This window comes from Heloderma suspectum, chromosome 1 (genome assembly GCF_057233095.1).
Source record: "Heloderma suspectum isolate Gila_16-S chromosome 1, 16-S_ref, whole genome shotgun sequence".
Classification (NCBI taxonomy): Eukaryota; Metazoa; Chordata; class Lepidosauria; order Squamata; family Helodermatidae; genus Heloderma; species Heloderma suspectum.
The window spans coordinates 358817597-358838395 of NC_139458.1; the positions used below are offsets into that span (position 1 = coordinate 358817597).

Here is a 20799-nt window from a genome sequence, read left to right on the forward strand (position 1 = left end):
TTAAATTGTTTATAATAATAGTCATTCAGTGTGCAGAAGAAACACATCAGCCAGAGACAGAGGTGGTCCTGATAAATCATCACATGTCATCTGAAATGCAACGATGGGGAGAGCGATGTTCTACCATCCATAAAAGGCCCCCCCTCATTTTACAAGACTCTGTAAAGTGGACGTTCTCAGACTGTATTCTGTAGACCACTGGTGTTCTACAGGCTCCATTCAGGTGGTCTGTGGAAACGCTGAGGATCAATCAACAGTATCTGAACTTGGCCCCGCACTTGATTTATTCTTTCTAAAAATGGAGATCAAGGCCAGGGGTGGGCAACTTTTCACCTTTAAGATGTTGTTGGACAGGATGATGGGAGTTGTTGCAACTCTCATCATGCCTCACAATTGGTTCCGCTGACTTGGGCTAATGGGAGTTGCAGTCCAACAGTAACTGAAGGCCACAAGTTGCCCAGCCCTGATCTAGCCTATTTTGACCAGGGCCAGATTGGCTAAGAAGGCCTCTGATTTTCATAACATCGTGCTGGTGCAGTCTGTTATTTTAGTTTATATACTGCTTAACAAAGACATTTACCAAAGCTGTGTACAATAAAAACGTGAGGTTGGATCCAGACTTAGTCATACTCAGAGTAAACCTATTGAAATGCATGGGATTGAAGTTAGCCATGATTGAGTTAAAACCTATTGATTTCCATGAGTATACTCTGAGTACAACTAAGTCTGGCTCCAACCCATAATTACCTGTACAATTTTTCCTAACAACTTATCAGTCAACAGGGCCCTTCTCGGTGGCCTGACCTAGGATCTGAGACTTTTGTAATACAATGCTGGTTTTGACACTTGAGACAGTTTTGACTCAAGAAGAGAAATATTATTAAAATATGACTTATATACATGCTTTGATTGTAGGGGAATAGTGTATTAAGTGATGTGCCAAGACCCCCAGCAATTTTCAAGTGGCCAGTGAAAAAAAATTTGAGAACTGCTGCTGTAGAGTGTATGCCAGCCATTATTAATAATAATTCCTGTTAACACTTTGAATGTGAAGAATGCTTTGAAACCTATCTTTGTTTACCAGTTAAATGGGCCCTTCTTCAGTAATTGTGGTTTTAATGTTCTATATATTTTAAATTGTTTTATTGTGTGTTGTTTGGTTTTAATTTTTGTGAACCACCCAGAGAGCTTCGGCTATTGGGCGGTATAGAAATAAATAAATAAATAAATAATCCTGTTTATAATTATTCCATTTTACACAGGAGCAAATGAGACACAGAAATGGGCCACACAGCACATGCAGTGGTTTGACTTGAGGTATCTCAGGCAAAAATCCACTAAACCACCCAGGCCCATTCTTCAGATTATGAATAACCATTTTGCATTTCTCCAAATTTACATTACACCATTTGTCAGCTGCATCACAAGAATTATTACATTTGCATTCCACTCCATCACAGAGCAACCAAGAAGTAGTGAAAACCAAAACAAGCAACAGAAAGAACATGTCAAAAATGATGAGGCCAAGGAAGAAAGAAAGAAAGAAAGAAAGAAAGAAAGAAAGAAAGAAAGAAAGAGAACTCCACTAAAACCCTTTACAGAACAGATGAAATTCGCTAACAGAATTGCCAAAACGAAAACATTGTTACGCAAAGGAATAGCAATGACAATGACTTTACTTTTCTGTCTAGAATGGAGAGAAATGTCAAATATGTCTAACTGTAAACAGTTCGAAATAGCTCTGTATTTACAGATATAGTTACCCAAGCATATGTTACCAGATCAAGGATTAAGTGCACTGTGGAAATCATGGTTAAAATGCAGACATCTCATCTGGCCTTGTACTGACATAAACACATATAAATTTATTCTATTTAAATAATGAATTTAAACCTAGGAACAGAAATATTTCAGTTCATATTAGAGCTCTGCCAAATATCTGCCTGTTTCAATTTAGGGGTGAAAGTACTGCATTGCGGGGAGGGATTGAAATGTTTGTCAAAACGCCCTGCCTTTGCTTAGCTTGATTTGTTGCCTGTTTGTTCCTTGATAGGCTGCTGCTTCAGAGCCATTTAGGGTGCAGTCCTATGCAAGTCTAGAGAGAAAAAAGTCCTACAACTCCCAGCATGCTGGGAGTTGTAGGACTATTTTCTGTCTAAATATGCATAGGATTGTGCCCTTATTTCTTAAATTGGGTCTTCTTCCTAAGACTCTCTTGGGTCTTCCTATCTTCCATTCTGTTGCCCTTCATGGCACCCAAATCCCAGTCAGTGGAGAAGCCACAGGAAACATAATGATCTCACAATGCTACGTAGCCAATCAGATTCAAGTGTGAGGGCAATGCTTCCGAAATCAACACTGAATGCCCAGAATTTGAATGGTGAATATTGTTGCTACCCTTCAGAGTACACCCTCTGAAAGACAGCTAACATATTACACCCCTTTGCAGACCTGTTCATAGGCAATGGAAAGGAGGACCAATTGGGGTTAATTTCTGGGGGGAGGGATGTACAAATGGATGTAGTTTTACTCATCTTACTTATGTGGTGGGGGGATGGGGGAAAGCAGTAGCCACTACAGTGGCTGCCTTCCTTGACAAGACTGAATGGAAGGTAACCATTCAGGCGGGGCTAGCAATGGCAGCCACACTTTCCTTCCTCCCCAACAAATCACGCTGTCCGCCCTTCTGTCCATTCAGAGTGAGTAAAATGTGATACAGGAAGCTTTCCCCCACCCTGATGTTGCCCTCAATGATGTTGTCAAAATATCAAATCTGACTGGCTATTGGCTTTGTGATGTCATCATATGGCATCCCTGATTGGCTGGGATCATATTCTAAAGAAGCAGCCCCAGTAGAAATTAAAATAGGGTGCTGAAGCAGCTGACAATGAACAGAAGGTGAGAAAGCACAAAAATTGTATGTTCAAGGTGGGGGTCTTTCAGGGAAGATTCGAGAGCCCCCCAACCCCTTTTCATGACCAAAATGTTAGTTCCTGGACATTTAGCACAGCCCTAGATATAAATGAAAACTATGCATGAAGTACCACAAGCTTGCATGAGCTCCTGCTCATTACAATGAAGCTTGTGCTAGAGAATGTCCTCATAGATTATGCCCCTTTGGGTCTGCCTGCCTTCCACTCAATTGCCTTTCATGGCACCCAAACTCTTAAGCCTGAAACAGCCACTTCAGATTGTCTCATGATAGCACCACCTCCAACTTCAAGCAGACACATGGCCAAGCAGAGATGCAGTATATCTGAGAAACAATGTTTACTGTATTCCTGAAGGACAAACTATACATCAAATGCAAATGCACTCATTAAAACCCCAATAGCTGCTTCTTGTAGGGGTGGGGGAGACTTCAGGAGGAGGTTATGTGCTGGGAAAAAGTGGTGGGAAGGGAAGGGGTGCTTAACCCTTGCCTTGCATGCCACTTTTCCATTGCAACTCCCCCTTCACAGCAGATCTGCCCTCCCCTCCCCCAGCCACTGGAGTTCCAGTCATATATCTGCGAGAGTAACTGGAACTTTACAGGATGGCAAAAGCAGCTGAGGAAGTGTGACATTTGTTTATTTATTTCAAATATGTCTATTCTGCCTTTCCATTAAATGATGTACAAGGCCACTTACATCAACATTAAAGCAGTAACATTAAAGCCAGCATAGTAATTATGTTTATAACACAGGACAACATTAGCATTAATAAGAAGTATTTTTTTATTAATGACATTTATATACCACCTTATGTGCTAAAAAGCCATCAAGGTGGTGTACAATGTAAATAGCAAGAACATCCGCTGGCTATACATCTACCTCCCCAAAAGGCCTACCAAAAACTTGCCACCCGAAACCCATCAACAAAGAAGCCAAGCGAATTGCACTCAGGAAGAAGTCCCACAATCAAGGTGCCATTACTGTGAAAGCCCTCTCTTATATAATTACACACACACCCTTACCTCAGATGGTGGTGGTGGCAGAATGACACACACAAAACATGGCCTCTGAAAATGATCGGAATGAACAGGCAGGTTCATACATTTTACAGTGGAAAACCAGGGAATAGTTCACACATACACTTCCTACTTCTTCTCGGCTCCGAAATGCCTTTACAAAATGTTTTCCCATTGAAATAGCTGATTAGGTGGGTTGAATAAATGTGTTTGCATATCAGGTGCAGGGCTGGCCCAGGACATTTTACTGCCTGAGAGAAGGGCATGATGGAGTCCCCTCACTAGTCCATGTACAGCTGCTGACTGGCCTGGCAGTTTGTCATGCCCCCACTGGAGGAATCCTCCTCTGAGGAGGAGCCAGAGCTCCCAGAGACAGCTAGCACCAAGAAACCACCCATGGCAGGAGACATGGGGGAGCCTGGGTCCTCACTGGAGAAGACCATGGTTCCGTCCCCACAGGAGGAGGGGAGTTCCGCCACTGAGGCAGAGGCTGGGTGACCAGTAGGCCAGTACGGTTCCTTTAAGGAGAAGTGCCAAACAGAAAGAAGGGCTCCTCAAGAGGAAGAGACTCCTTAGAAGCAAGGCCTGTAACAAACTGCAGCTGAGCCCTGGGTGGGTCTCAGGAAGCTCTGGCAATATAAGCCTGCAGTATCAGTCTAGCCATTGTTGGAAACAACTTCTTCCAGTTCCTTGTTCCTCTGACCTTGCTCTGTGATGGAACTTTTGTGCTACTGACCTTGGACTCCTGCTTGACTCTGTCTCTTTGACTGTCTATTGGATCTGGCTTCTTCTCTGTGTTTTGACCTTGGCTGTTTTCTGACCTCTCTCTTGGAACTGTCCCTTTTGCCTGGTAAAACTGCCTTCAACCATTGCCTGTGTACTGATTTGCTTTTGGGTTGCCCCTTAGTTTAACTTAACACTGAGCCTGGACATGATGGAATCTTACTTCACTGCTGACAATGTGATAATGGCTTTTGCCACATTATCAGGCAGCAGGCTAGTTTAGGAGGCCCAGGACAGTTTATGTGGCATACAGAGCTCTGACCCCCAATGGAGGGGAACAGCCAGGGAGTTCAGGAGGAACCACTGCCCCCTCCCCCATTTCAGCTGCTTAAGGTGGCTGCCTTATTCTGCCTAATGGTACGGCAGACCCTAAGCAGGTGAAATTTGTCCCTAAGAGACCCATATGGCTTAAGTTAGAAAGAGAACAACCTAAGTGGTGTGTGAACTCTGGTAATAGAAGATATGCCAGTGCTGTGAACACTGGACTTTAACCCCCTCCCACTTAAATACTTCAAATCCTTTCTAAGTGATATGTCATAACTGAAATGAATGTTGAATAAATGGATGATCCACCATCCCACCCACTATGAATTATCCGCATATCACATACAAGCATCGAAGGAGTTAAATTGCTCTTATCACATGCTGGTGGCTGCTCAATTCTTTGCTGCTGATACTAGTAGGAGAGGAAGTACTACTGCTTTGTGACTCTTACAACTGTAGTGAAGCCAGTGGAGAAAGAGCGCAACAGAAAGTTGCATCAGTTCACTTCTTCAACAGTCTGCGGATGCAAAATTCCAATAGTTTTAAATGCCGAATAAAGAAAACAGATGACCTATAATCATGAGGGAGAGGGGAATAATTAATTTAATGAAAGCATCTCTGAAGAATTTTGAGTTGAAATAAGCATCAATGTGTTAAAGAGGGGAAAAAACACCAAATACTAACAACATACTGAGAAAATGACTTGATATGGAGAACTGTCCCTTCAAATATATTCATTTCAAAAATATTTAGCCATGTTTCTGTTTAAATATTTTTATTATGTATGTTAGAAAGAGAGATAATTAGTTGGGCTGTGCCGAGCATTCTCCAGTTCTGCTGTTCAGGCTGAAAAAATGATACTCTAGCAGCATAATTCTGTATATGTGTATTCAAAAGTAAACCCCGTGGAGTTCAATGAGACTTACTCCCAGGTACATGTGTGTAGGATTGCAGCCTTTGGGGAGAATATTTCCTGAAAAACATCTTGATTGTGCAAATATTCACCTTTTTCATCCTGTTTGGTGTCATTATTTCCTGTTGCTGCTGTGACACCATTTTTTCTCCTCTGGCTAATCCTTCTTTCTACTTCCTGGATTAGCCACATGCATGACTCCAGCCAATCACCATATAGTGAACAGGATGATGTCATGACACAGCATAGCCAATCCGGTTTGGCTGTGTGATGACATCACTGATGGCAAAAGTCAATTGGGGGAGCAAGAGGGGGCAATATAAATGAACAAACGTTTTTGCAAGCAATGCCAAAAAGTCCATGAAAAATGTGGGTGTTTTTTGACATAGCAGAAAACTACCCTAAAAATGGTGAATAGTTTCGGCTCAGCCCTCATAATGATGATTATTTTATTAAATGTCCAGGTAATAAATGATTATATACTATACCAGTTAACTGCTGCAGAGTGCGCTGCATCAGGCATTTCTGTGCCACAAAAGTACTTTTTGAGTTTGTGCCTATAAAGATAGAAAACAAAGAAGCATTACCTAACCAAGGGGCCATATAACCCGAAGGCATAGTGTCAGGGAATTTCAGCTTTAACATCTACTGCTTCAGCTTCCTCATTTCCATTGACCTAGGATGAAAACATTTCTCTCCCTTCGCAACTAATGCTCATACTCCCAGTCTCATGTAACCCTCATCACAGTGACAGGACTCATGTACCTTGCACAGTCTCATTGCATGATCCTCTGCATGGTTGCAGAGGTTTGTTTCTACTGTGTCTCGGTCCCAGTGCCCTTACATTTTAGCAGCCCCATGACGGGTGCCATCTCTCAGTACATTTTTCAAGAGCAGGAGAGAGCAACCGTTTTGGGGTGAATGGCCGCGTTGGTGGCTGAGGAATCCTTCAGGGGCTGCACTAGTGATGGGGCTAGCGAATGGCAGGGAGAGACTCTCTCACTCACTCACCCCCTCCCCTCCCCTCCCTGCATGCCCCGCCCCTCGCCTCATGCTGCTAAGCTGGTTGGGAACAGCTGAAGATCTCCCAGTGCCATTTCTTTCTTTCTTGGCGGGAGCCCTCCAAAGCGGCATCTGATAAAACACATAATAAAAACTGATGCAGTCTAAACCAGCAAGAACAGCTAACATATCAGGGGAAGACGAAAGCAAAATAATATGTTTTCAGGGCCTTCCTAAAAGCCTGCAATGATGGGGCCTGGCAAACCCCCAACGGCAATTTATTCCAGAAATATAGGGCCACTGCAGAAAAGGCCCTCTCTCATCCACCTAACTGCTCTCACAGGTAGGTAAATGAGAAGGGCTCTCTTGCCGATCTTAAAGTATGAGCAGGCTGATATGGGTGAAGGCAGTCCTTCAAGTAATTCGATCCCAAACTGTTTAAGGCTTTAAACGTCAAAACCAGCACTTTAAATTGGGCTCAGAAACACACCAGTAACCAGTGCAGCTGGTGCAGTATAGGCGTTATATGACTGAACTGCCTCACCCCCACCAACGCTCAGGCAGGAGCATTCTGCACCAACTGAAATTTCTGAACTATCTTCAAAGGCAGCCCCACATACAGGGCACTACAGTAGTCCAGCCTGGACTACCAGGGAGGGGGGAAGTCCATGATTTAAATGAGGAGGATGGTGCATGGGGAGGACAGTGAATGGGGATGACTATTGTGGGTGACAGGGAAGGCCTCTGAGGGCAGAGGGCAGTCCATGGGCCTCTGGTTACTAACACGTGTGATCGAACTAGGCTGCTCTTAACACGTGTACATTTGCTTACCTCCAGTGAATTATCTCTAGCCACTGCGTAGAGGTGCTTGTAAGCACCTAAAGAGTGAAACACTCTGAAACAATACACAATTGTATTCCAGTGAGAAGGAAAAGTGGACGATGTCTAAAGAAGCCCGGGTGGCTGCACAGGGAGCTCTCCAATGAGGTGAGACTTTAAAAGGACATGTGTAGAAGATGGAAGGAGGGACATAGAACCAAGAAGTGGCCTGAACCTTGTGTCAGAAAAGCTAAAGCCCAGAATGAGCTTAGGCTTGTGAGGCATGCTAAGAATAAGAGCTTCTGTGGCTATTATCAGAGGAAGAAGGAAAACAAGGAAGAGGTAGGGCTACTCACTGGAATAATTTGTGAGTGTGCCTTGGTATTTCACATTTCAGAATCTCCCCACCCTCTTGAACTCTTTACTCCTTCAGAATTTTTAGCCATGGATCCTACCTGATGTTTCTCTGAAGACTTCTTTCTATCAGCTTTCCTAAAACCCAGAGTACATGTCCAACTATGCTAAGTTTTCATAACCTTTGCTATCATGAATTCCAAGGTGATATGCTCACTTTCCCCCACTTTTACTTCCTTCATTAGCCAGTTATTCCCTATAGGAGTTTATTCCATTCTGAAATTTCTACTTGCGTGGAAGAAAGATGGGAAGAACTGGATCAAAAGCCGTAGGACAAGCGGTTACACAGAGTTCTGTACAAAATTCTTAAGCAGTAGACTTCAAATTCCAAACTTGGCGTTACAGTTTACTTGGGGGGAAACAAAATGTGGCTTTAGCAAGCTATTTATAAAAATACTTTAAAATATTCTAATCCATTGCAATAAACTATGCAAACAACTAAATTGTCAGTCTAACAGCAGCTCTGTCTTCCACTCTTCTAATCCAGGCTGCTTTTTCTTCAAAGCCTATTTTTCTACTACGCTACATAAATGTGTGTCTTCCAGTTTGCTGTGCATTGAGATGGATTGCCAGTTTTTGGCAGGGGCAGGCAAATCTGGATAAGAGGGGGAAAGTCTGTTAAGTTTTGCTAGAAATGAAGCAATAGTGCCCAGGTTTCCAAGAAGTGCCCACTAGAGACTGACAAGGCAATCTTAGACATGCTTAATTGGAAGTATGTCCCACTGTATTGCAAGTAGACTTGGCCTACAAGTCTCTACACATGCACCTGGGAATAAGTCCCATTGAATATAGTTGGATTTACTTTGGAGTAAACACACATAGGCCTGCACTGTCTAGCTGCAATCCTGCATACTTTAGGACTGTTTTGCTCTCAGCTGCCTTCAGTCAGATCTAAGCAGTCTGACTATATAGAGAATTGTAGCCTCAGTATCAACATGATCCTTTCAAGATAGTATTCAAAAAGTTCCTAATTTCACTTGAATTCTTTTTCAGTATGCACAGGATACCCTCATCATTAGCAAAAGCTTCTCCATGGTAAAAACAGAGAAAGGAGCTGCCCGAGGTGAGGCAAGGTACCATCATTGCTTTTTCATGAAACATTGCTGCTTATTCTGTGGGGAAACTGATGTTCATTGTTCACACATGCACACACATGGTTCAGGAGCATCCCTTTCCCCCTCCTCAGTACTGACATCTCATGAAAGAAGTTGCCCCAGGATTTCTGTGAGGCTGTGCATCAGTTTAAAGGCCTGTATGCTGGATGGACTCTTTGTTCTTCTCTTGGCAGCTTCCAGGACAAGGTGCTGTGCTGTGTATTATCATTCTGAAACTGTGCTGTTGGAGTCGTTAGCATCAACAAAGATTATGTCGCATAGCACAGAGGCCTTCTCTGTTCCTAAGCAAGCAATTCTTCCCAATGGAGGTTGAAGCCAAACTGATATTTTGGCATACTCTTTTGAAAATACACAACTGGTACATTTCCATTTGCTGGGAACTTGACATTGCATTGTAGTGAATCTATCTTATCGCTATGTTCTGGATGTAAAATGGAACAATTGTTCAGTACAGCCAAATCCTGTTTTTAGGTGCACAGGGAAATGCCATTATTCTCCCTGTAACAGATTTCTGGTTTTCAAATTACAGGACAGCGTACAGTACCCTTCCCAACTTGGGGAAGTTGTAGTTGTAGTTTTGAACTACAACTCCCATCACCCCAACCATTGGCCATGTTGGTTTGGGGCTGACGGGAGTTGTGGTCCAACACATCTGGAGGCCACCAGGTTGGAGAAGGCTTCCCTACAGTGCGGGTTTAGGTGTACCTACATCCCAGTGAAATCAAAGGACTGAAGTGCAGAACTGCAACCTTTATGGAGTGGGGATCATTAGGAAGCCATGCAGCATGAGGAAGGAAATGAATGAAGTATAGGTGAAGATGGCAGTGACCATCCTGGACAGCCTTACTATAGGCCTTCCTGGATCGTGGCATTTCTGCCATGCAGAGCTAAAAGAATGACTACGGGTGCTATCCTATGCATGTTTAGACAGAGTTGTTGTACTTTTTTCTGTCTAAACATGGATAGGCTTGTGCCTTTGGGCATCTCTGTTGTTGTTGTTGTTGTTGTTTTTGTTGTTGTTGTTCAGTCATTAAGTCATGTCCGACTCTTCGTGACCCCATGGACCATATAGCACGCCAGGCCTTCCTGTCCTCCGCTCTCACCCGCAGCGTGCTCAAGTTCATATTCATTTCCGACCTGAGGGGCTCATCTTCCGGCGTCATATCTTTTAGCCTTGTGATACATTCCATGGGGTTTTCTTGGCAAGAATACTGGAGTGGATGGCCATTTCCTTCTCCAGTGGACCACATTTTGTCAGAACTCTCTGCCATGACCTGTTCGTCTTGGGTGGCCCTGCACGGCATAGCTTATGGCTTCACTGAGTTACGCAAGCCCCTTCGCCACAACAAGGCAGTGATCCATGAAGGGGTGGGCATCTCTAAAAAGGTAAAAAGGTAAAGGTGTCCCCAACCAGTCGTGTCCGACTCTAGGGTGTGGTGCTCATCTCCATTTCTAAGCCGAAGAGCCAGCGCTGTCTGAAGACGCTTCCATGGTCATGTGGCCGGCATGACTGAACACTGAGGTGCACGGAATGCTGTTACCTTTCCCGCCGAAGCGGTACCTATTTATCTACTTGCAATTTCTTGCTTTCGAACTGCTAGGTTGGCAGAAGCTGGGAGTGAAGATGGGAGCTCACTCCATCACGCAGCACTCGGGAGGGAACTCAAGCAGAACACAACCGGGTAATTTGATGGCTCATTATCTGTGATCTATTTAAAAATGGAACAAGGGGCATTTAGTGCAAGAGATGTCCTCGAGGATCATGAAGGAGCAATCTCAATAGCAGGATAAAAGCTCCATGTGAAGAAAGCCTTCCTTTGCGGTCAGAATTGCAGCAGCCTTCCCCAATCTGGTGCTTTTTTTCACAGGGCAGAAGGGGAGAACTCATTGTGGGGGTGCCATTTTGGCAGCATCTCTTTGTTGAGTGCAATGCATAATTCCCACTGGAGATTCACTTTTGAATTCACAGACACCTTCCAATTCCCTCTCTCATAACACACGTCAATTGAAATCTTAGTTTATTAAGGTTGAATTCACAGTTAAAACTATTTTTTTCCCTGATTTGAAGTATTCGTACTTTTTGACACGGAGACATCCTACATCTAACAATATCTCTAAACTAGGACATTGTTGCAATTTTTAAAAAAGGAAAATACCAATTTAAATTTTTGCAAGCAAATTCAAGTTTGGTTCTCCACCCCCCACCCAACTCATTGCAGTTCTGTTAGAGAGTCTGTGTTCTAGTGGTTAGAGAACTTGGGAGACCCAGGTTCAAATCCTCAACTCAGCCATGAAGCCCACTGGATGTTCCTTGGGTCAATCTCTCAGCCAACCTACCTCACAAGCTTATTGTGAGGGCAACATGAGGAGGGAGAGAATCATATACGCCACTTTTAGCTGTTTGGAAGAAAGTCGGGATATAAACATAATAAACAAGCATGCACACAAACAGATCCATTGCTTCTATGTATGTGATACTGTTACCTGCTCTATGTCTTTGTGAAAGGATAGCTATTATGCTTTCTGAAAAATAGCCAAGGAGTTATTTATCCCATAATACTTGGGGGAGGGCTTAATGTTGGGCTGTGAACATTTAGGAAACAATGGGTGGCATACTATAAGTCATGTTAGTCCTACTTAGAGTAGACCCATTGAAATGAATGGGACTTAAATCAGACTAAAATTGGATACAACCCAATGCATTCCTTCCTGCTCAATCCTCTGGTTTACTCAGAAGTAAGTCCTACTGAGTTGTATAGAACTCACTCCCAGGTAAGTATATATAGGATTGAGCCTCAGTGTGACATTATGAAAATGTATTTCTGTTTTTCTGAGCACTTTGGGCTAAGATCCTCTCCAATGCGAAAAATGAACAAAACCAAATAAGCAGGAAGCTGAAGAAGCCATTTTTCTATTGGTGGAATACAGGAATCCCCCCCCCCCCGCAAGAACTCCCACCACATAAAAACATATGAATTGAATTTGAAATGGGAAGTCCCAGATTCTTGGCATGCATAAAAAGCAGGACAACCTTCAAAGAAAAGAACCCATTCATTATTGAAACAGGAGTCTTTCCATGCTTTTATGGTCCACATTTGTTTTATTTTGTATGTGGGAAGGGGATTACTCCTTAGCTGTTATTTTACTGGTCCAGCTAGCCTAAATGTGTTCGATCAGGTAAACAGTGCTAGGGTCTGAAGAACAGGTCAGCTTCAAATTCTGCTAGGCTCTGCTCTGGTTATACACCTGACCCCCAAGATGCTGCTCCAAATCTTCACCTTCCGTCCTTGCTCTCCTCCTGTCCTGTTGGGTTCTACTCCGCCTCAGCAGTCCCTGCCCAAGGAATCAGAGTACTGTTGTAAGATGGGGCGGGGGGCGTTCTAAATGACCCTATGAGTCTCTGGGTGTGAAAAGAGGCTGCCAGAATGGGCCAACCTGGTTGGGCAAGTGTAGCCTGACAGATCCCCTACTATTATGGAGATTAGCTGAGTGGTAGCCAGGGTCAGAGATGGCTGTGGGCCAGGGCTGCGGAGCCACTTTCAGCCAGAGGGGCAGATTCACTTTTTGGCGATGCTTTCAGCTTGGGGGCTGCATTCCAGGGGTAGATGGGGTCACCAAAGGCCAAAAGTGCTGGGGCCAAGATACTAAATGGATCAGCATATTTTAGCTTGATGTTTTTGCTGCTAGTCCCTAAGCCTTAGGAGAGGCATTTCAACCTTTTAGAATGGAGGGGGGGGGACTGCCCGAAAGCCAGGAAACCACCGAACGACCAGCGGTCAGGGAAAGGAGTGTGGCCATCTGGGGAGGGGGACTGGATTTGGTCTGCAGGCCTGAGGTTTGACACCCCTCCCATAAGTAGACTGTTCTGAAAGGGGCCATGCCTTTCTCTCCCTGCTCCCTATGGCCTGTGCTACTTCAGAGGTCTGAGAGAACAGCAGAAGCAAGCGAAGTCTGCGGCTGTGTCAGTCTGTGCTGGAGCTGGAGCTGAAATGGAGGCAGATGGCGGACTTTGCTCTCTGCAGGAAACCCTGTGGCACTGTGTGTTTCCCTGGACATTTGATGGGGAAGAGGAACCTGCTGGAGTGCTACTGGAGTGTGAAACCTTCTCTAACGCTCACCTTGCATATATGTGTAAATAAACCATATATAGAACACAGGAACACTGTAAGTCTCTAAGTGACCTCCTTCTAAGGAAACCGAATCCTGGGTAAGCTCTGGAGCCCCTGAAACCTCTCACTGCTTGGAAGTGGGGTGCACATAGAACAGTCTTTTTGAAATCCAATGTTAGCAACTTCAGTGCGTGCATGTGCATTAGATGCGCCCAGGCAGTGTGTCTCTGCTAAACAAGACTTCTCTCGAGACAGAAGTGGGAGATTAACGCCAAGCTTTTTAACATGCTTTAGTGACCATTTCTAATATTTCTCAGAAATCCATCTCTGTTGCTCCATGGAGCCATGGCACTCCCTTCCATGCAAAAATGCATCAATACTGCAGTCGTTTAAACAGACAACATTCCATTCCCCCTTTGTTGCTTTAGTCTTTTCAAACAACGAACCCTTTAAGGTGCCTTTTGTGGAGCACAAAAAAAAAATAAACAAAGCCTTTTGAATTCCCTCCTGGTTTTTCTAATAGGCTCTATAGCCTGTGTCCAATGGTACATGGGACAAGTTGTGCATGGATGACTCTCTGTTTCACAAATGTGAGAAAGTACTGCTCAGGCGTAACTCAGTATTGCTCCGGTACCAACGCACCTCACTCTAGATTTGTCATTGGGAGTCTGCTGCAGGTAGCCTCTGAGTTTGCATTGGCCACAGAACACCGAGGGGTTAACCGCAAGTTACAGGGGACAAGGGCCGACACAAACCCCCAATCTGCGTGCCCCCAATACTTCCCCATTGATATTCAGCATTTGTGTGGGCCGTCAGCAAGCCACCCTACCACACTCATAGGCCTCCCTATTGTAATGCGCAGGCCCAGATCTCCTCTCTCGCTCCATAGGTGGGTGGGCTGGCAGGGCCTCGCCTGCGTAGGAGGATGCAAAGACACCAGCCATGGCATGGGTGGAGGAGACAGAATGGGTGGCATGACTTGGAAGGAGAAGGGGCAGAGGCAAGCTGATGGCACTGGAATGGTGGCTATTCTCTCTTCAAAGAGCCTCCAGGGGATCATCCACTCTTTGAAGGACTGTCCAAATAGTCTGCCATGAAAACGCCAGCGCAAGCGGCATCCCTCTAGGAGTCAGTAATGACTCGGTGCTTGCACAGGAGGAACCCTTCCTTTCCAAATTCCCATTTAAAGATCAAGAACCATAAGAACTGTGGCCCATCCACAGTTAGCATCTGGACAGCAGACTGAACAGGCCGGTCCACAGGTCACCTAGTTGCAGTCATCCACCAACTACACTGAGATGTCATCGTTATTTCTACATTTGCATCTATACATATAAATGAGCACATGCAACTTTTATGCAAATCACCACCCTCTTTTGACTTCTTTCTTGGTAATGCATATTCTCTTTTCGGTGATTTATAGGTGGCCACCCTACCTGGAAACCTTGGCAGCTGCGTGTCCATACACTTTGCACCACCAGGCCTGATACTTTGTGAAAGAAACGTGTGGTGTAACGCCATTGCTTTCAGTATCATCTGCGTGTCCATACACTTTGCACCACCAGGCCTGATATTTTGTGAAAGAAACGTGTGGTGTAACGCCATTGCTTTCAGTATCATCTTGTCTCTGCAAGCAGTCGCCGATCAATTAGAGTGAAGGTGGGAAAGCACTGATGTCATGGGTGTGGCACTTTACACAAAACGTTGTGGTTTAATAGATCATAATGTGAATGACATATGAAAGGGGCAGGAGGGATCTTTGTGTGTTTAAGGGCCCAATCCTATGGGGATAGGTGGCCACCTCCAAACTTGGAGGCGACCACCTATCCAATGCAGGGCAGGAGAAGCACGGAGGGGATTGTTCCCTCCACGCTCCTCCTGCCCTGCATTTGCGGCTAGACAGCCGATTTCGGCTGTCTAGCCATGGGAAGGCGGAGCAGGACAGGAGGCTGCTGGACGACACATAGGGTGTGTTGCACCAGCATTTCTGCCTTCCCCACTCCAGAACACCCCCCCGGAACGCCCTGTTTTGGATGCTCCGCGCTCCTCTTCCGAGCGCAGAGCACGGGGCGGTTCTGCGCTGCCTGCAAGGCAGCACAGAAGGTGGGGAAGGTTGGTTCTCCAGGAAAACCATATATCCTATGGCCGTCTAGCCGCTGACTAGCGGCAATAGGATTGCCCCCTCCGTGTGCACGTGTGTGCAGTGCCAGCTCTAGGTTTTTGAGGCCACTTGGGCAAGGCACCCTCAATGCTCCCTCCCCCCATCAGTGAGTCTATCTTCTCATTGTCACCATCTGGTCTTGCTCCTCCACCTCTTTCTCATCGCTGCTACCACTTTCATGCTGGACAGCCAGAAGGCCACTGTGCAAGGAATCAGTGGTATCTACTGCTCCTCATCACCACTGATGTCTGGGCCAGAGCAAGAGACAGGTGAACAAGCAAGTTCCAGTGGTGAAAAGGAGAAGCAAGTCCAGGGAGCTCTTGTTGGTGGGCCCCTGCTGGGGTGTGGGCCCTTGGCAGATGTCTAACCATGCCTACCCTTGGTGCCGTCCCTGTGTGTGTGTGTGTGTGTGTGTTATGGATGTGTTGCATGTGAAATCAGCATTTGTGGAGGTTGTATGAGGAACTGAGGTTGCCCCACTCATTTTTGCTTTGGACGCACCTGAAGGTTATCATACAATCATAGAATAGGGGCCTATAAGACCATCATCATTGAGCCAGTGTGGTGGAATGGCAAGAGTGTTGGACTAGGAGCTGGGAGATCCGGGTTCTAGTCCCCACTCGGCCATGGAAGCTCACTGGGTGCCTTTGGGCCAGTCACAGACTCTCAGCCCAAACCACCTCACAGGGTTGTTGTTGTGAGGATGAAATGGAGAGGAGGAGGATAATGTAAGCCGCCTTGGGTTCCTTGCAAGAGGAAAAAAGGCGGGGTATAAATGCAATAAATAAATAAATAAATAAATAAAGCAAATACGGCTCTCAGGCTGAAACATGTTCCCCACTCCCAATGTAATCATTACAAATTTATTTCTTCACTGAGGATTTCTAAGCAATGCTTTTGGCTACTGAGAAAGTCTAGATGGATTTTCGAGAGCTGATACTCTATGTAGATGACACAGTACTTTGGTGGCCTTGAGGGAATGGGTAACAATATTCTGCAAAGCTCTGGAGACCCAAGTCTGAATCCCACTTAGCCATGAAGCTCACCAGGTATCCGTGGGCCAGTCACTATCTCTCAGCCAAACCTACTTTACCAGGATGTTGTGAAGATAAAAGGTGGGGGGAGAACCATCTATGCTGCAACCCAGAGCTCCCTGTGATATGAGATATAAATGCAAATAAAAAAATAAAGTTCATAAAGCTTCTTACACAGAACAGCTTTTCCCCTGAGAAACCCAAGTTGAGTGGGAATTGGGAATATTTGTTTAATAGATGTCCATATCGCCATAGAACTTTGTTGCCCTCTGTTTCTGATGTCCAGGCAAGAGTGTCATTACTTATGTAGGCAAAATGGCACCACACACATGCAAAAAGGAGGTATCTGCAGACTAGGAGGAACTCTGTGGTTTGTAGAAGTACTACCAGGGAAAAAAACCTTAATGTTGGGGACCCCTAAATGAGGAGACTGAGTGCCAAACCAAATGTTTCTCAAATCCATTGATGCCAATGGAGATGGGGAGGGTTCATTTTGGAACCCCCACCCCAACCCTGTTGGGGGGTGGAATTTCGGGACAAAATGGAAGGGGGAAAGCTTAAATTCCCCTTCCTGAGCACCAACCTCACAATCTGAATCAGGGATGGGTGCACTTACACTAAAGTAAATAATCCAATCACATGACGAACATTGAGTTTGGCCCCGAGCTTGCTAAGTGGCTATGAAATGCTGACAGACGGGACAGGGTGGGGAGAGAGAGAACAGAATGGAGTATCATGGAGAAAGGCATGGTTGACTGATGGAAACACTGACCAGGAGCATGCCACACTGCAACATTTTACTGCAGGTCCAACTTATCAAATTTTCTAAAGACGCTTGTACATGGTCTTTCTCCTGAGAGAAGATAAAAGGCATTAGGGATGCATCCAGATGATGCTTTTATTGTGCAATCGCCCTGTCTCATTCATGGAATTTTATGGTGGGTCCAGACATTGCCATGTTCCATTGGTAACCCTCCTGTGTTTTCCTGCCACTTTGTCCATCTTTTTTCGTACTAAAAAAAAAATCCATTAAGGAGGGAAAGATGGAATCGCTCTGCCCTGTTTTTTCATTGGTAGTGCTAGGAGTCTTTCATCTGGAAGCACCCTGGTTAAGATCCAGAAAAGAACATGCTTGAGTCCCAACTGAAAATCAATGAGAGGTGCAGTCCAAATTCTACTATATTATCTGAGATTGACGCACTGGTATGTGCGCATAAAACTGCAGCATTATGCTCTGAACTGCATATTTGGTACATTCATTTAAATGGGACTTAAGTAATGGGATTTTCTCTAGACTGTGCCTAAAAGCAGCTGCTAGATATTGGTGAATGCTAGTAGACATGGTTTATATGTAGTTCAAGATGATGTGTCCTACTGCACATTTGCTCTTTGCCAAACCCCAAGTGCATCAATAGACAGGATACCATATTCAACAGGACACATCATTTAGCAAATGCTCATATCTGTAGAAGGGTGATCAACAAATTATTAATATATTCATTAAAAACATGGATGGCCAACTCCCCCTGCACCCAGCATACAATAAAATAAATAGAACCAATACAATAAAATATCATAAAACAGACAAGCATTTTTAACAGCAAAGTGTAAAACAAAGCATTAAAAAAAATTGAAGTTTTTTTTATGTTCTACATTCCCGACTTAAAGAAGGCACTGACTGGAGAGGGCTTTTTTCCCCCTTTCATTTAGACAGTTGATACACTATGTTGGCAGCTTTGCAGGAATATGCAAAAATATTTCACAAAGCCCTGGATTGTTCTGCAGGTTTGGAGGGGGAAAGTACTCAGAAAAATAGAGGATCTATCAGGATTCAAAATCTGGCAGCATACACAGAGAATAAAAATGCAAATATAAGTCATTCGGTTTAGGAGATCAACTTGCATGCTCTGTATTTAGGAAAGGGGAAGGAAAGGACAAAATATATGATGCTTCCTCCCCAAAATAAATTACACAGTAATTGCATTGTTGCCTGTGTCATTGCAGACTACAATGTGGTAGCCATTGAAGTTGGTAATAACTCAGGCAGTGCTTACATTTCAGCAGAGCCTTTGCCTGTGTCTTCTCTCAAACATAACACTGTGACTAAATATTTTATAAACACATCAGTTTTTGTTTTAAAAGGATGGATTTTGCCTGGCATTCAAATATCCTTAATACCTCAGATCCCAAACTGCTATATATAGTGACATCCGGAGAGTGACTCAGGCTTTGCCGTTGAGACTAAAAGGGCAGCGCGTAGTGTCACCACACAGGCAAAAGTGGCCATTAGAAAAGAGACCAACACTAGGGAGCCATGGTCTGTGCGGCCCTGCAACCTGCACAGATGGGGACCTGGTGGTGGAAACATTCCTGAAGTTACAGGATAAGCCTTTCCCCATCGATAGACTCTTCCATGCCCGGTATGTCGCTCCTACTCCAGGCACACTCAGGGCCAAACTAAAGACGATACATTAATTGTGTAACTGTATTTCACATGTCTGCTTCCCCCCCCCCCTTAAAAAATGGCAGCTTCAGGGGATGGCAGGTTTCTGGAACAACACCAAGCACCATGTTTGAGAGCAGATTAAAGATTGCTTTTCATTCAGCAGGGGCCTTGTGGAAAAATAAGAGGATGCCCAGAGAGAAGACCTCAGCAGCACCCCTCTCCTTGTTCCACAAGGACTTGGGAGAGAAGCAGCAGCAGCAGCTTGCCAAGGAGTGGGGAGGAACTGCGAGGGAAACCTAAGGCAAAAGGCCAAGCAACAGGGTGCACCAGTCTCCAATTTCCCCTGCCGCTCCATGGGGTGGCACCTCTCTCAGGTGAGATAGGGTGGGGGCTGGATACAATTCACGGGTTGTTAGGCCATAGGCTTCTGGTTCGCCACTGTGGGAACAGAACGCTGGACTAGTTGGGCCTTTGGTCTGATCCTGCACCACCCTTTTTATGTTCTTATTAATTGGACACTGATTTTTACAGGTCTAACTCAGCAGTGTGAGTATCTCAAATGTACATGTTAATGAGACTCAATAACTTCAGAAATCATTTGTAATTACAGTAATAAAGAACTTTTTTAAAAGTGTGTGTTTGTTTTATTTATCGGTAGTACTTATAGAAATGGAATTGGCGTAACATACATGTTACAAGACAGCCTCCACGCTGATTCACTGCAACTTGGATGCACTGTCTCCTGTGATGAGAGGTCTGTGAAGGTTCAGGAGTTGGCTATCCTTGCCCTCGAAAAAGACAACGAGCAGTCATTCTGGGCAAGTGCTTGTTGCCTGAAGTGATCAGTCATTACTTGATTCCTCTTTGCCATTCAGAAAGCATTTGTCCATCTCAGTTTAGCAGTGTGTGTGACTGAGTGTCTGCGGCTCTGTCTACCACAGGGTGGCAGTAAACACTCAAGGATACATGAAGGAATGTTGAGAGAATGACTGAGAAGGAGAACTCTCAGCAGCCAAGCTACCTCATTTTAGAGGACTAATCTTCACTATTTTTCAAGCAGGAGCCACTTTGGCTCCAGACACCACCAGTGAGGCCACCAGGGGGAGGGCTCTTCCTGGGCCATGGAGGGCTCCCCCCCCCAGCCCACCATGTCAAGTGGCAATGTTTTGCACCAGACCGGTGTGAAGCCCTTTTCGGGCCTCTCCTCCCCATTCCCTTCCACATCCTCAAAGCAAGGCCTCATCAGTTAGTGACCACCAGGTGGACAAATTCCAACAGGCTCACTTGGCCCTTGGATCTGTTCTCATCACTGAGAGAGGGCTCTGCTCTGCTCAGTGCTGCCAAATCTCCCATCGCAAGTCCACGTTGCTCGTTCGCTCTCACCTGCACACTCAATTTTCCCTCCACTTCCAGCCCCTCCACAGTGCACCACTGCAGCTAGCCAGTCCCATTCCTCTTGGCCTCTTGGGCTCCTTCCCTAACTGGCCAATTGCTCCCCCACCCACCCTGAGGCACCTTACGGTGGATGGACAACAGGTCTCCTGACTCACCACCCCCAAAGCCTCCTCTGGTAGCCCAGATACTAGCAACCACCCCACTGCTAATGAAAAAAGCAAGGCAAACCTAGACAGTCCCTGCTGAGAGTGAGCCGCTACTGCAGAGAGAGAGAGAGAGAGAGAGAGAGAGAGAGAGAGAGTCTGTGGCTGCCTTTACACTAAAGAAAACCCCCGCAGTCCTCTCATTCTGGAGCCTTTCTGCATTTATTGCAGGCTCCCAGACAGCGACTATGT

General features: G+C 45.1%; 1 long non-coding RNA gene across 1 annotated transcript in view; it reads right to left on the minus strand.

The window, feature by feature from the left end:
- Positions 1 to 3552: 3552 nt before the first annotated feature.
- Positions 3553 to 20799, minus strand: part of LOC146359732 (uncharacterized) — an 87940-nt gene continuing 70693 nt past the window's right edge. Inside the window, exons 2-3 of the long non-coding RNA XR_014786757.1 lie at positions 6398 to 6466; positions 3553 to 5567 (exon numbers count right to left, since the gene is read on the minus strand). This is a non-coding gene — a long non-coding RNA (uncharacterized LOC146359732). The remainder of the gene's footprint in view (positions 5568 to 6397; positions 6467 to 20799) is intronic.